The 13819-nt window shown below is 46.5% G+C and overlaps 1 pseudogene across 1 annotated transcript; it reads left to right on the top strand.

Moving 5' to 3' along the window:
- The first annotated feature begins 494 nt into the window (after window positions 1-494).
- Window positions 495-1566, top strand: LOC100961787 (annotated as a pseudogene). The gene has a single exon (XR_154599.2). The product of XR_154599.2 is annotated as an MORF4 family-associated protein 1-like (transcript).
- The last annotated feature ends 12253 nt before the right edge of the window (window positions 1567-13819 follow it).

Genomic DNA, 13819 nt, shown 5'->3' with positions numbered 1-13819 from the left:
TCCAGCATTTGGGGAGGCCAAGACGGGAGGATCACTTGAGGATATAAGTTAGAGACCTGCCCGAGCAATATAGTTAAACCCCATCTCTTCAAAAAATAGAAAAGTTAGCCTTAACCAGGAATAGTGGAATGTACCTGTTGTCCCAGCTACTGGGGAGGCTGAAGCAGGAGAATCACATGAGCCCAAGAGTCTGAAGTCACAGTGAGCTGTGATGAACCTACTGTACTCTATCCTGGGCAACAGAATGAGACCCTGTTTCAAAAAAAAATCCATTTTCATCTCTCATATTAGCAAAAATCAAAGTGTTTGATAGCAACACATATAAGAGGCAGAATTCTAAGATGGTCTCCCAAATTCTCACTGCCTGGGATACATCCAGTTCTCCTAGTCATTCACTCAAAAACTAATCTAGGTGGTGCTGTGGAGGGATTTCACAGATGTGATTAAGTTCCCAAATCAGTTGACCTTCAGATTATAACCAGCTGGGCCTACAGACGTCGTGACCGCAGTTCCGAAGCAGCAGGAAAAGATGCGGCCCCTGGACATCGTCGAGCTGGCCGAGCCAGAGGAAGTGGAGGTGCTGCAGCCCGAGGAAGACTTCTAGCAGTTTCTGCTGCCCTTCATCAACAAGATGCGAGAAGACATCGCATCTCTCACCCGCGAGCACAGGCGGGCGTACATGCGGAACAGGAGCAAGTTGCGGGAGACGGACAATATGCTCATCCAAATAAAAACCCAGGTGGAGGCCGCGGAGGAGAGCGCACTGAATCATCTTCAGAACCCAAACGATGGAGTCGAGGGCAGGGTGGCCAAGAGGTGCGAGAAGGCCGAGAGAAGGCGAAGGAGATCGCGGAGATGGCAGAGATGTTGGTGGAGCTGGTCCGGCGGATGGAGAAGGGCAAGTCGTCGTGAAGCAGCCGTGGCGGTATACAGCCGATGGATTCTGGTCAACTGATGGAGATTGGCAGACACCCTGGAGAAGCTGTAACCAGAGAGCCTTTTGTTTTCTCTTTTTTTCCTCTGTCTACGCTCTGTCCTTCACTTACACTACGTTTCTGCTATGGTCTGTGGTTGATGACCTCCCTCAATATGAGTTTTTGATTGTTTAATGTTTTTGTTTGGGGAAGTAACTTTTGTTTGGGAAATGCTCTCACATGCAGGAATTAGGGCCTAGATTGTAAGCTCTTGCAGCAGTCACATTGTTCCTTGGCTTTGGTTGTTGTTTCTAAATTTTGAGGTGCTTTGCTCTTTCTTGTGTGACCTGATAGCTCCCTGGAACTTTGGGTCTGTGTGCGACACATGAGACTCAGAGTTGGAGTTCTCCAGCTCTGGAGGTGCTGAAGGAGCTCCGTTGATTCTAGAAGACAACCCCATGCAACAGCTGCTGAAGAAAGGACCAGATTTCAACTGGAAGTGTGGATGGGGCTGATCTGGCTAGGCCTGATGAATCTGGAGAAGGGGTGGAGAATAGTATTTTCTGTATTTGGGGACTTTAATTTCTGTGTGAGACCAAAGGAGGAGAGATGTATTTTGTTCAAAATTTAAATTCTATGTGGTACACTATCTGATGTAATTGTCTGGTGAGTTTATTTGGACAACCTAACTCATCTTTATCTCACTTGGACTTAGAATGGGGGATGCAATCTTGATGTTCTGTACAAGTTGATGTAATACCCTGATGCATTTCAAGGGATCCTGGGCATAAAATGGAAGAGATGGTTGCAAAAGACCTTGAGGAGAGGAAAGCATGGAATTGTCTACATTGGACCCTAAACTGGACTCGGAAGAGGCATCTTTAAGGTTCATACATTGTCTAGCTGTAAATTCATTTGAGTAGCAGACCTGACAAGTATCTGAGGTCAAAACCCTACCATGTTAAAAAAGAAAAAAAAAACTTACAATGTTAATAAAAGTATTCATTTGCCTGAAAAGAAAAATAAATAAATAAATAAAATAAATCTGGACCTAAGGTAGTGGTTCTCAACCTTCCTAATGCCACGATGTATTTTTTTTCTCACTACGAATAATATTTCTATCATCATTATTTTTAATACAAAAAGACATTATCCAAAAATCAAATCTGGAGAGACTAGACAGAAGCTGATTTGACCGTTATTAGGTTCATAGAAACAAATACATTTATAAATTAATATCAAGCCTCAGAAAATCTGCTGGTTGTTATATATTCTATTGACAAAATGGGAACTTACAGAAAAGTGTCACCGCGATATATTTTCATTGTTACAAAGGGGTCGCAACGCACAGGTTGAGAACCTCTGGCCTAGAGGATGGAGATAGGGAAATCAGAGATCCAAAACACAGGAATAACTGCACTGCTGTTCACTTGAAGATGGAGGGGACTGTAGGAGCTGAGAGCAGGTCCCTGGCTGATAGCCAGCAAGAAGAGGCAGATCTCAGTCCTGCAACCATAAGGAACTGAATTTTGCCAACAACAAAAACAAGCTTGGAAGTAAATATTTCCTCAGAGACAAGACCTCAGCCTGGCAACACCTTGATTTCAACCTTGTGATGCCCTGAGCAAAGGACCCAGCCATGCCATGCCAGACTTTCTGACCTATAGAACTGTGAGCTCATAAATGGAGGTTGTTTTAAGCCGCTGAGTTTATAGTAATTTGCTATGCAGCAACAGAAATCTAATATGTTGTGTTTAAAAGGGGGTGGGGAAAGTGGCCCATTCAGGTTTAACCTCTGCAGAGGGCAAATTGGCAATACTACATATCTATGAAAACTAAAGTTGCTCATCCTTTTGACCCAGCAACTCCAGCTTTAAAAATTCATTCTACAAATATACTCACGGTGTGCAAGATGGTCTGTAAACAAAGATATACACTGCAGCTTTGTTTCTAATAACAAAAGGCTGTATACAACCTAAATAGCTATATATAGGCTCCCCAAATACATGATGGTGTAGCTCCCATAATGATACCACTGCAGATACTGGCACAGAAAGATCTCCAGGAATTATCTTTAGGTGAAACTGTAAGGTTTGGATAGTGTATAGAATGCTACTGTTGGGTGGCGCCTGTGGCTCAAAGGAGTAGGGCTCTGGCCCCATAAGCCGGAGGTGACTGGTTCAAACCCAGCCCCGGCCAAAAACTGCAAAAAAAAAAAAAATTCTGCTAGAATGCTACTGTTTTCATGGAGCAAAAAAGACAAATATAATTGGGCAGGGCCTATAGCTCAAAGGAGGAGGTGCTGGGTTCAAACCAGCCCCGGCCAAAAAACTGCCCAAAAAAAAAAAAAAAGACAAATATAATCAGCTGTATATCTTCCAAAGATAACTAACTCATCCTGAGGGCTGCCTTTGGAGAGGAGACCTGGCCTAGGAGGGAGCCTATTTCCAAGTTAACCTTTGTTCTCTTCTGAGCACTAAGAAGGCGTATCTCTCACCTGTTCAAAATGATACACACAAAAGAAAAAAATTACCTCTACCTTTGTGGGTACCTGAATCAGAAAATAAAGCTACTTTTCTTTAAAGGAAGGAAGGACAGGGAAAGAGGGAGAGAGAAAGTGGGGAGGAGGGGAGGGAGAGAGGAAAGAGTAGAGCCACTTCCCCTCTGTTCAACTGACTACTTCTCTACTTGGTATCAACCCTGTGGCTCATGTTTAAGCAAATGTCCACTTGCAACAGGCACAGAGGCGTCCCCACCCCATCCCCCATGGGAAAGTCTCCTCCACCCCGCCTCCTGCAGACTTCGCACCAATTGCAGCACACTAGGGGCCGCGACAATATTTACTGCCTGACTAAGGGACGGACTAATGCCTTATGCACGGTCTCTTTAGGGTGGGAACGTGGTTTTGTTTTTACATTTGCTGAAAGGTTCTTACACAGTTGCTAAAATATTGCCAATATCAGGTGGGGTCTTTTTTTCCTTTTGAAAGTGAGAAAGGACTTGGTCCAGGAGGGAATAAGGCGTGCACAACCCCCCACACCCCCCACCCCACCCCCAACCCCCGCCCGCCTGCGTAGAAGATCGGACCCTGCAGACTGGACGACACTCACACGGTGGAAGTACCCTGCCTACCGCTGACCGGCCACTCCGAACCGTGTCCGACCTCCACTTTCTCACACCCACAGGTCCCCGGAATCCAACCTCTCTCTGCTCTTCTGTCCCTGACCAACTCAGGCTTCACTTCTGGCTTGGTTCACAGCTTTTTGTTTGGTGAAACTTTTATGATCCACCGATCTGCGTCGGGGTCCACTCCTTTATGCTCCCAGAACCCCTGTTGACATCTCTACTGTCCCAGTTTACGATCCTCCAAAAACAAACACTGGCACAAGAACTTTGGGTGCAGGAGGTTTTTTGGGACATGACCCCAGAAATCACAAACAAAAGAGCAGGAAAGGTGAGCCTGGACAGGAGGAAAGCCAATGAATGGTGCCTTTAGGAGCGGCTGCCACCGTTGACAACTGGTGTGCAACCCTGCCGGGGCTCGTGAAAAACCCTGGAACACTCCTCACCTCTGTCCCACTGGAACTACTGTGCTTGCTGTACACTTCAATGTGGTTAAGATGGGCAGTTTTATATTGTGTTCTTTTTTTGTTTTGTTTTTTTGAAACAGAGTCTCACTCTGTCACCCTGAGTTGAGTGCAGTAGCATCATGGCTCACAGCGACCTCAAACTCCTGGGTTCAGGCAATCCTCCTGCCTCAGCTTCCCCAGTAGCTGGGATTACAGGCACGCCTGGCTGATTTTTCTATTTTTAGATGGGAGTCCCCCTGTTGTTCAGACTGATCTAGAACTCCTGAGCTCAAGCAATCCACCTGCCACAGCCTCCCAGAGTGCGAGGAATACAGGCGTGAGCCATGAGCCACCGCACCTGGCTATTAAGTGTTTTTACCACAATTGAAATACTGTCTTACTAGAGGACAGGAAGGATAGGGCATTTCTCTACCAACTCTCATCCCTGATAGCTAACTCCGTCCTCACATGTCCAACAATTCAGGGCTTCTCCTCCCGTGATGCTCAAGAGAAACTGAGAGACAAGACGTGGTCATTTGAGGCTCAGATGGGCCCAGGGCCTATGCAGCAGGCCACAGACACCTTCACCCCAGATTGTGGTTTTGTTTTGATTGCCCCCTTCCTACCCCACAAACCGTATCCCTAGCTTCAAGCTGTGTACTGGTAGACATTTAGTGTCCAAAAACTGTTTACTGGATGGATGGATGAATAACTGAATGAACAAGCTTAGAGTTTCTGTTACTGAATACTGAGGGGAGAGATAGATTTTGAGGGCACTAGGATCAAATCACAGCAGCTTAAATGCCAGAATGGAAGCCAGGCTTGGTGGCTCATGCCTGTAGTCCCAGCTATTCTGGAGGCTAAGGCAAGAGGATCATTTGACCAGAGAGTTTGAGGTTTCTGTGAGCTTGGATAATGCCCCAGCACCCTACCCAGGTTGACAGAATGAGTCTCTGTCTAAAAGAAAAAAATGTGAGAATGGGTTATCTACTTTAAGAATCTGAGGGAACAACTTTTCTACACAAAAATTGGCAGAAAACACGGGAGTTTCAAATCATAAAAATGTCAAAACAACTTGGTAAATGGGATTGTTCCATATCCACCTCATGTCACAGGATGAATATATCACATGAAAACGTTTGTTGTTTCTATAATGCTGGTGGCACCCCAGAGTCTCAGGAGGAGATTTCTCCAGTATCCCCTTCTCAACCAGGGGCTATCCTCAATGCATCCCCAAACTTCCCTCCAAGTCCAAACGGAGGGGCAGTTGTGCAACATAGCACCAGGGGGCAACTCTGAACAGCTCTGCTCCTTTGTTTCTTTTTAGTTTCCTTTTTAAGCCTAAGTGTTATTGAAAGTAACAACCAAGGCTAAACTAAAATTACCCAGACAGGAAGAACAAGTAGCAGTGAGCGCGTGGGAATCTGGTGCTGTGTGCACAGTGGTTGCCCACTTCGCTTAATTGCCTAACACACCCTCCCAGCGCAGTTCATGGGTCTCGACCAGACAGGCCTAGCCACGCCAGTGACCTGCCCACCGCCCTTGGGTTGGTAGGTGTGCCCGTCTGAATACTCCCACGGCCTCTGCCACACTGGCACCTGGATTGGCCACTCCACCCAGGTTGCCACGAAGTGGAAGAGAATTGAGTTGCTCCCATGCCCTCTGGCCTGGAGCCAGGACCTGGGCTCCTTGGTGACAGGGAGAGTTTCCCCAGGCTATTAAAGGCTCTGACTCACCTGTTCTACCTACGATAAGTGCTTCTGCAGGAACCCTACTAGTAAGGGCCTGGGTAACTCCCAGAGTGGGGAACTGCTTCCTCTTCAGCCTGGGATGCAACAGGTCTGCTGTCAGACCTGCAGAAAGAAGCGTGGTTAAGCCACAGGAAGTTTGGCTTATCCACCCTGAAATGTATGGGGAGCACAGTGCTCAGAGGCATACAATGCACACAGGCCTTTTTTTTTTTTTTTTTTTTTGGTACAGAATTTCACTTTGTCGCCCTCAGTAGAGTACTATGGCATCATGGCTCACAGCAACCTCCAACTCCTGGGCTTAGGTGATTCTCTTGCCTCAGCCTCCCGAGTAGGTGGGACCACAGGCACACAGGCCTTTTGACAGTGACTAGCCTAATGTTCATGGAATTAAACATCCTTGAAACTCTTGCCTCCCCAGGCATCTTAGACATAGCACTTTTCCAGTTTTCCTGCAACACTTCCAGTCTCAGCAGCACCTCCTTGTCTTATACCCTCTCCTTGGCTTGGAGTGCTCCCAGGCTTCTCTCCCAGCCTTCCCTAATTATGGGTCTCCCCACCTTGTTCATCAGCGAGCTCACCACGTTTGGCTTCAAGGGTCATTCCTTGAGAGCTCTAACTTCAGTTTACCCTTCCACTGTTCTCTTTATATTTGCCACGGTAGAACTTTCCAGGGGCTCAATAGATGCTGACTCCTCAATTTCTACCTGTAGCTGGATTCCCTCTCCTCTGCCTAAATCCAGCCAAAATAGAACTTTCTGTCCAGGCCACATAGCACCAGGGGGCAACTCTGAACAGCTTTGCTCCTGCCCTCCTCTAGCTCTCCGTTCTGTAACTCCAAGACATTCTATGTGTCCCCCCCCCAGTGTGTATGGAGGGGGCATATGGGACACAGTCTCCTCTCAGGGTCCTAAATATGAATCTTGCCAGAGATCTCTGGCTTCTTGTTTTTCTTTCAACTTACCCATGTCTCCACCCTTTCTCTGGCCATAAGCCCAGAAAAGTGGCCTTGGGACCCACTGCCACACCCCTCTTGGCCCAGCCTCCATGTTTCTGCCCACAATTCCTGGGAACCAGAAGGGATGACCTTTGGGCTTTCACTTCCTCCACGTCATATCCTCCTAGTCGAAGGCAACAAACCTCACGGTCTGACCAACGTTGGCAGAGAGGTATCTTCTCTCTCTCATGGAAGAGAAATCTCTAGGATTGGTTTTTAATTTGCTCAAGCAGTTTGGAAAAACTCCCTGCTCCCAAGAAGATAGGTACAGGCTGCTCAAGGAGAAAGTTGTCTATATAGAAAAGTCAGAGAGAAAAAGCATGTCATCTTTTTCACAGTGTTCCCTCCGTTCCAAGGGATTTTCTCAGTTACTGTCAGGACAACCTAGGAGGCAGTTACTATTGTTACTTGAATTTTACAGTAGGGAAAATGAAAGCACAAAGAGGTCACATGACTTCCCCCATGTCCCATGCCTGGGATTTATTTATTTATTTATTTTTGAGACAGAGTCTCATGCTATCACCCTGGGTAGAGTGCTGTGGCATCACAGCTTACAGCAACCTCAAACTCTTGGGCTTAAGTGATTCTCTTGCCTCAGCCTCCTGAGTAGCTGGGACTACAGGCGCCCACCACAATGCCCGGCTGTTGTTGTTGTCATTGTTGTTTGGCAAGCCTGGGCTGGGTTCAAACCCGCTAGCTCCAGTGTATGTGGCTGGCACCCTAGCCACTGAGCTACAGGCACCGAGCCAGCCATGCCTGGGATTTAAACTGGGTCCTGGTCTCATGCCTTTTGTGCTCCTGACAGTATAATCTTATGTTAATTTCCTCTTTAGACTGTAAGTTGGATCTTCCTTTCTAGTTCCCTGTCAAGCCCTCAGCCTAGACCTTCATTATTTCATTCCTGAATTTCTGTGTGAGTTTCTCAATTGGCCTTTTATTGCCAGTGCTTGGTTACAAGACACATTTACAGAAATGCCAAGCTATTCCTTCTTAAACTCTGCTGTCTTCACGTCACTGCACTGCCTTTGGCTCCATATGCCCCCACCCCTGAGATGTGTCCTGGGGTAGACCCTAGCCTACCCTTCCAAACCCCAATTCCCCCAATCTCACCTTTCAGGTCAGTTTAAGCCGCCCTCAAATCACTCCCAGCACACACCGTAGTCACTCTTGCCTCTGAATCTTTGCCAAGCCCATTCTCCTGCCTTGAATGCGTCTGTCCATCTCCCAAGGCTCAACTCAGTTCCCCCATCTTTCCTAGGGTGCCTTGACCGGTGCTGTCTTCTCTCTGCTGAACTTCTTTTGTACTCACTTGCAGAACCACATGGGTTGGCCTTGAATGGTTCCCTCATAGACTTCTGTGTTTCCTCAGTATGACTGTGAGCTCTTCAAGGACTCAGGTGATGTAGGCAGTGCCTGTGACTCAATGGGTAGGGCACCAGCCCCATATACCAAGGGTGGCGGGTTCGAACCTGGCCCCGGCCAAACTGCAACAAAAAAATAGCCAGGCGTTGTGGCAGGTGCCTATAGTACCAACTACTTGGGAGACGGAGGCAAGAGAATCGCCTAAGCCCGGGAGTTGGAGGTTGCTGTGAGCAATAATGCTACAGCACTCTATTGAGGGTGATAGAGTGAGACTCTGTCTCTAAAAAAAAAAAAAAAGGACTCAGGTGGTGTCATGTACTTCCTTGTAAACCACTTCCCAACTAACCTTAGGAACTTTACTAAAAATGCAGGTGCCAGGTCTCATCTCAGACTCACTAAACCATAATCTCTGAGGGTGGGCTCAGGTACGTGTATTTTTTCAGTAATAGCTTAACTGTAACATACTTCACTTACCATAAAATCCATCCTTTTAAAATTCTGTATACAACTTAGTGGTTTTTAGTATGTTCACAGAGTTTTGCAATCCCTATCTAATTTTAGAACATTTTCATTACCCAAAAAAGGAAATCCCACGCCCATTACGTGGGCATTTTATATAAATGGAATCATATACAATATGTGGTCTTTTGTGTCTGAAAACTTAGCATAATATTTTCAGGTTTTTGTCCATCTTGTAACATGGATCAGTACTTAATTCCTTTGAGTGGCTGAAAAATATTCCATTTTGTGGATGTACCAAAGTTTGTTTAGCCATTCATCAGTTGATGGACATTTGAGCTGTTTGCACTTTGAGGTTTGTACAAATCCATTCTTTATTGCCATAAAGGAAATGCCCAAAGCTGGGTGATTTATAAAGAAAAGAGGTTTAGTTGGCTCATAGTTCTGTGGACTGTACAAGAAGTATGGGGCTAGCCTTTGCTTCTGGTGAGGGCTTCAGGGGGCTTCCAATCAAGGCAGAAGGTGAGGGGAGAGCAGGTGTGTCTCAGGGCAAGAGCAGGAACAAGAGAGGGAGAAGGAGGTACCAGGCGTCTTTAAAACAACCAGCTCTTATGTGAACTAATAAAGGCAGACAGAACTCGTGGGGAAGGCACCGCACCTTTCATGAAGAATGCCCCCCATGACCCAAACACTACCCACCAGGCCCCACGTTTAATACTGGGGATCAAACTTCAACATGAGACTTAGAGAGGCCAAACATCCAAACCCTACCAGGCTGTTATGAGAACAGTATCTATGAACACTCGTATACAAGTGTTTGCTTGGGCGAGTATTCTCGTTCTCTTGGCTAGAGAGCTAGAAATGGAATTGCAGGGGCAAATGGTAACTCTATGTGTAACCTTTTGAATAACCACCAAATTCTTTTCCAAAATGGCTGCAACATTTACCACTCTCCCGAGCAATGAGTGAGGGTCCCGGTTTCTCCATATCCTCCAAAATCCATGTGTATTTTGACCATGCTGCACAGGTACAAGTGAATTTGAGCATCCCTGTGCTGAGCTCGAACCCCTACCATCCTGAGAATTACCTAGAACTGCCCTGAGGACTTGAGTGGCCCTGGATTGACCACCTTCCCCAGAGAGCCCCAGGGTGGGGATGGTGGAACTAGTGTGCTCTGGGGTGTTTATGGGCATGAGCATGGTGGAGGAATTAATTGGGACAGTCTTGGTGCTAAAACCAAACGCCTGAGAAACTGAGTGATGAGAGATATTTAGGAGGTGGTGGAGGTGGGGGCAGGGCCTGAGACCAAGCCAGGTCCTGACTCAGCCTCTGAGCTGCTATTTGACTGTGATTGCGTCATTTAGCCTCCCGGCACAGCTCCGATCTGTTTAAAAAAAAAAAAAAAAAGTGGTTTATCTGCTCTGAACTCCACCTCCAGAAAGATGCTGTGAGGTTAAAATGAGCTAGCTGACAGTAGCTGGTGCAAGTTCTGGGCAACTCTTATGTATTCTTTTTTATTATTATTATTAAATCATAGATAGCTGTGTACATTAATACTGTCATGGGGTACAGTGTGCTGTTTTTCCTCTCTGTCTCGTCCTTGGTGGAGGCATGGTTCGTGGGACAGGCAATACCACAATTTTCTGAGCTGATCCAGTACTTTTGATTCTTTCCGAGAGCAACGCCCCAGGCTGTAAGGCACTAAAATAGGAAGTTTTCATTTCACCCAGATCTCAGGCATGTGACTTTTGCTGTCCGGTTCTTTATCTCTCTGGAGGGAAGCTTTTGGGTTGAGATGTGGCTACGGTGACTGGTGGCTAGGTTTGTACCTACAGCAAAGCTTCATCTGGTTTCTGCCTAAATAACTTCCTGTCTAGAAGTAGTTCCCCGCCCCTTCCCCACTTTTACAACATGGTGAAGACATGTGCTGAAATCACAGGGTTAGAATTCATTTCATATCAAAGCCCAACATCCAGGACCTTGCTGCAAATCAAGACTAAGCTATCTGTGTGGGCAGAGGCTGACGGTTGTTACTCAGATCAGTCCCAGGGAACAGGCAAAGGGCTTTCTTTCAACAGAGTGAAACCTTAGTCCCTGAACCTTCTGTGTCATCAGCCTGTAAAAATGCCAAAGCTTTGGTTGTTTTTCTTTTTATTTTTTGCCCCCCACCCCAGGCTCCTTTTGAGGTGGGTCAGAGTAGAGACTCACCTTTACTCTGTCCTTGGGCTTGTTGCCAAGTCCCAGGGAGGATTGAGCTAGGGCCATCGCGTGTGCCTGCCCTCATGTCAGGCAAAAAGCAGAAGAGAGAGGGTGACTTCTGTACCCAGGAATTTGAGTTTTGTTTCCTTTTTTGCTATGTAAAGAACAGAAAACCCCCAAAATGGGTCTATGGAGACACAGCAATTCAGAGTAAACAGCTGTCACATCTTGAGGGCAGCAGGCCTCCTTTTCCTGCTTCCTGGAATTGGACTCCTAGGCCGGAAGATGAGCAGATGGTGTAGATTCATTTGTGTCTTTGGAATGAAGGCTTTAAAAAAAAAAATACAAAAACTAATAGGTTCCTCATGGGCTGCTGCCCAAGTCTTTGCTAAATTTTGTTAAGCCCTTATATGTTTCTCATGTCATCTCATCTGATCTCAGTCATAAGTAAAGCAGCCTACTGAACCTCTGATCCTTTCCTTTCTGGAAATAGGATGAGTCACCCAGCTCCTCAGTCTCCCTCTCTCCAAAGCCAGTGAGAGTATGACTAGAGGGGACTCTGCCCTGAGGGAGCACGAGGCAGGCCTCTGACCAAGGCCTGTCTTTTAGTCCTCAGCTTCTGAGACCAAATACTTCCAGTCCCAGTCGGGGATGGGAGCTTTGCTCATAGACTAGAAGAGTTAAGAAAACTTCCTAAGAGGGCTTAGGAACTTGCCAGATCTCTAAGGAACAGAAAGCAAGGGCATTCTTGCCCCAGATGAGCCCCCTAGGTCAACCCTGAAGGAAAGAGGCCACACAGGGGCCTGTTTGAGAGAAGACTTTAAACTAGAGTGAGAGATCCACAGGAAAGCTCAAAGCTGTACCTGGTATTTGCTTGAGGCTTGGCTAGACTGGACCCATGAACTTCACTTCAAGGCTAGGGTTGGGGATGGCAAGACTCAAACTCCAAATGCACCCACACTGACTTTCCTGAAGCTTTAGTTGAGGCCCATAACCAGGCCTGGTGCTCCCGGGCATCCTGCCCGCCCAGTTTGAATGGTTGGTGGCCACTCCCTCCCCAGGGGCACTTTCTCGCCAACACTAACATCCCTCCTCTGGCACTGACAACCATCAGACTCCAGGGCATTGTCCAGAATGGTGATGGTTGGGAGATATCTCTGGAAAATAACTAGAGTTAAAAAATAACTAGCCAGTGGCTCCCATCCCAACTCCCCAGCTCCCTGTCCAGCTTTGTGGCAAGGGGGACAGAACCTCATTTACCAGGAAGTTAACACACGGGCTAATGATGCAGACTCAAGCCAGAGTTTTCTGAGAAGGCTGCTGAGGGCCTCTTAGCCACCACTCTGTCAGGAGGTCAGCACCATCCCAACCCATGGGAATGTCTCAGCCTCTTCCTCAGAGGTGACATGGGCAGATAATGGCTCTGTTGTCCTGACAATAAAAGGAGATAATGTGAGGGAACTCTCAGGAGTGTTGGAATGTTCTGTAGCTTGATCTAGGTGTGGATTGCCAGGGTGTATATATGTGATACATATAGTAAAATTCATTGAGCTGGTCACTTAAGATTTATGTAATTTTTTTTTTTTTTTGAGACAGCCTCACTATGTTGCCCTCGGTACAGTGCTGTAGGTGGTCATAGCTCACAGCAACCTCAAACTCTTGGGCTCAACTGATTCTCTTGCCTCAGCCTCCCAAGTAGGTGGGACTACACGAGCCTGCCACAACACCTGGCTATTTTTTGTTTTTACCAGGCCTGGGCTGGGTTTGAACTCACCAGCCCCAGTGCATGTGGCCAGCACCCTAACCACTGAGTTACGGGTGCTGAGCCAGATTTATGCACTTTGCTGTATACAAATAATATCTCAATAAAGTGCAGTTGGCCTGAGAAAGAGCAAAAAATGAGATATCAGTTATACAAAGGCACTTTGTACCCTGTAAACTATTCGTTATCATGGATTTTTAAAAAGTTAACTACGATGCCAGACACAGTGGCTCACGCTTGTAATCCTAGCTCGCTGGGAGGCCAAGGCAGGTGGATTGCCTGAGCTCACGGGTTCAAGACCAACCCAAGAGTTTGAAGTTTCTATGAGCGGAGGTTGCTGTGAGCTGTGATGCCACAGCACTCTACCAAGGGCGACATAGTGAGACTTTGTCTCAAAAAAAAAAAAAAAAGTTAACCATAACCACTATCCTGACTTCTAATATCCTGGATTCATTTTGTCTGGTTTTGAACTTTGTATAAATGGTATCATACAATATGGACTCATGTTCGTTTGCTTTTTGCTCAACATTATGTTGAGATGTTTCCATGAGATTTCTCCATGTTTTACCAATAGCTTGTTCATTCTCCTTGCTGTATAGTTTTCCATTGTGTGAATACACCATTTTTTTCTCCATTCCTTGTTGGTGGGTCCAATTTGGGGCTATTACAATGAGTGTTGCTATGAACTTTTTTGCCTTTGGGTAAACACATATTCGCATTTCTGTTGGGTCTATACCTAGGATTGGAATTGCTGGGTCAGGGAATGTGTATGTTCAGTGTGGGTATATGCACATTGTTGATTTCTAAAT

The sequence above is a fragment of the Otolemur garnettii genome, unplaced genomic scaffold (assembly GCF_000181295.1).
Source record: "Otolemur garnettii isolate 467f Iridium unplaced genomic scaffold, OtoGar3 scaffold00158, whole genome shotgun sequence".
NCBI lineage: Eukaryota > Metazoa > Chordata > Mammalia > Primates > Galagidae > Otolemur > Otolemur garnettii.
This window is presented reverse-complemented; position numbering and strand designations above follow the sequence as displayed.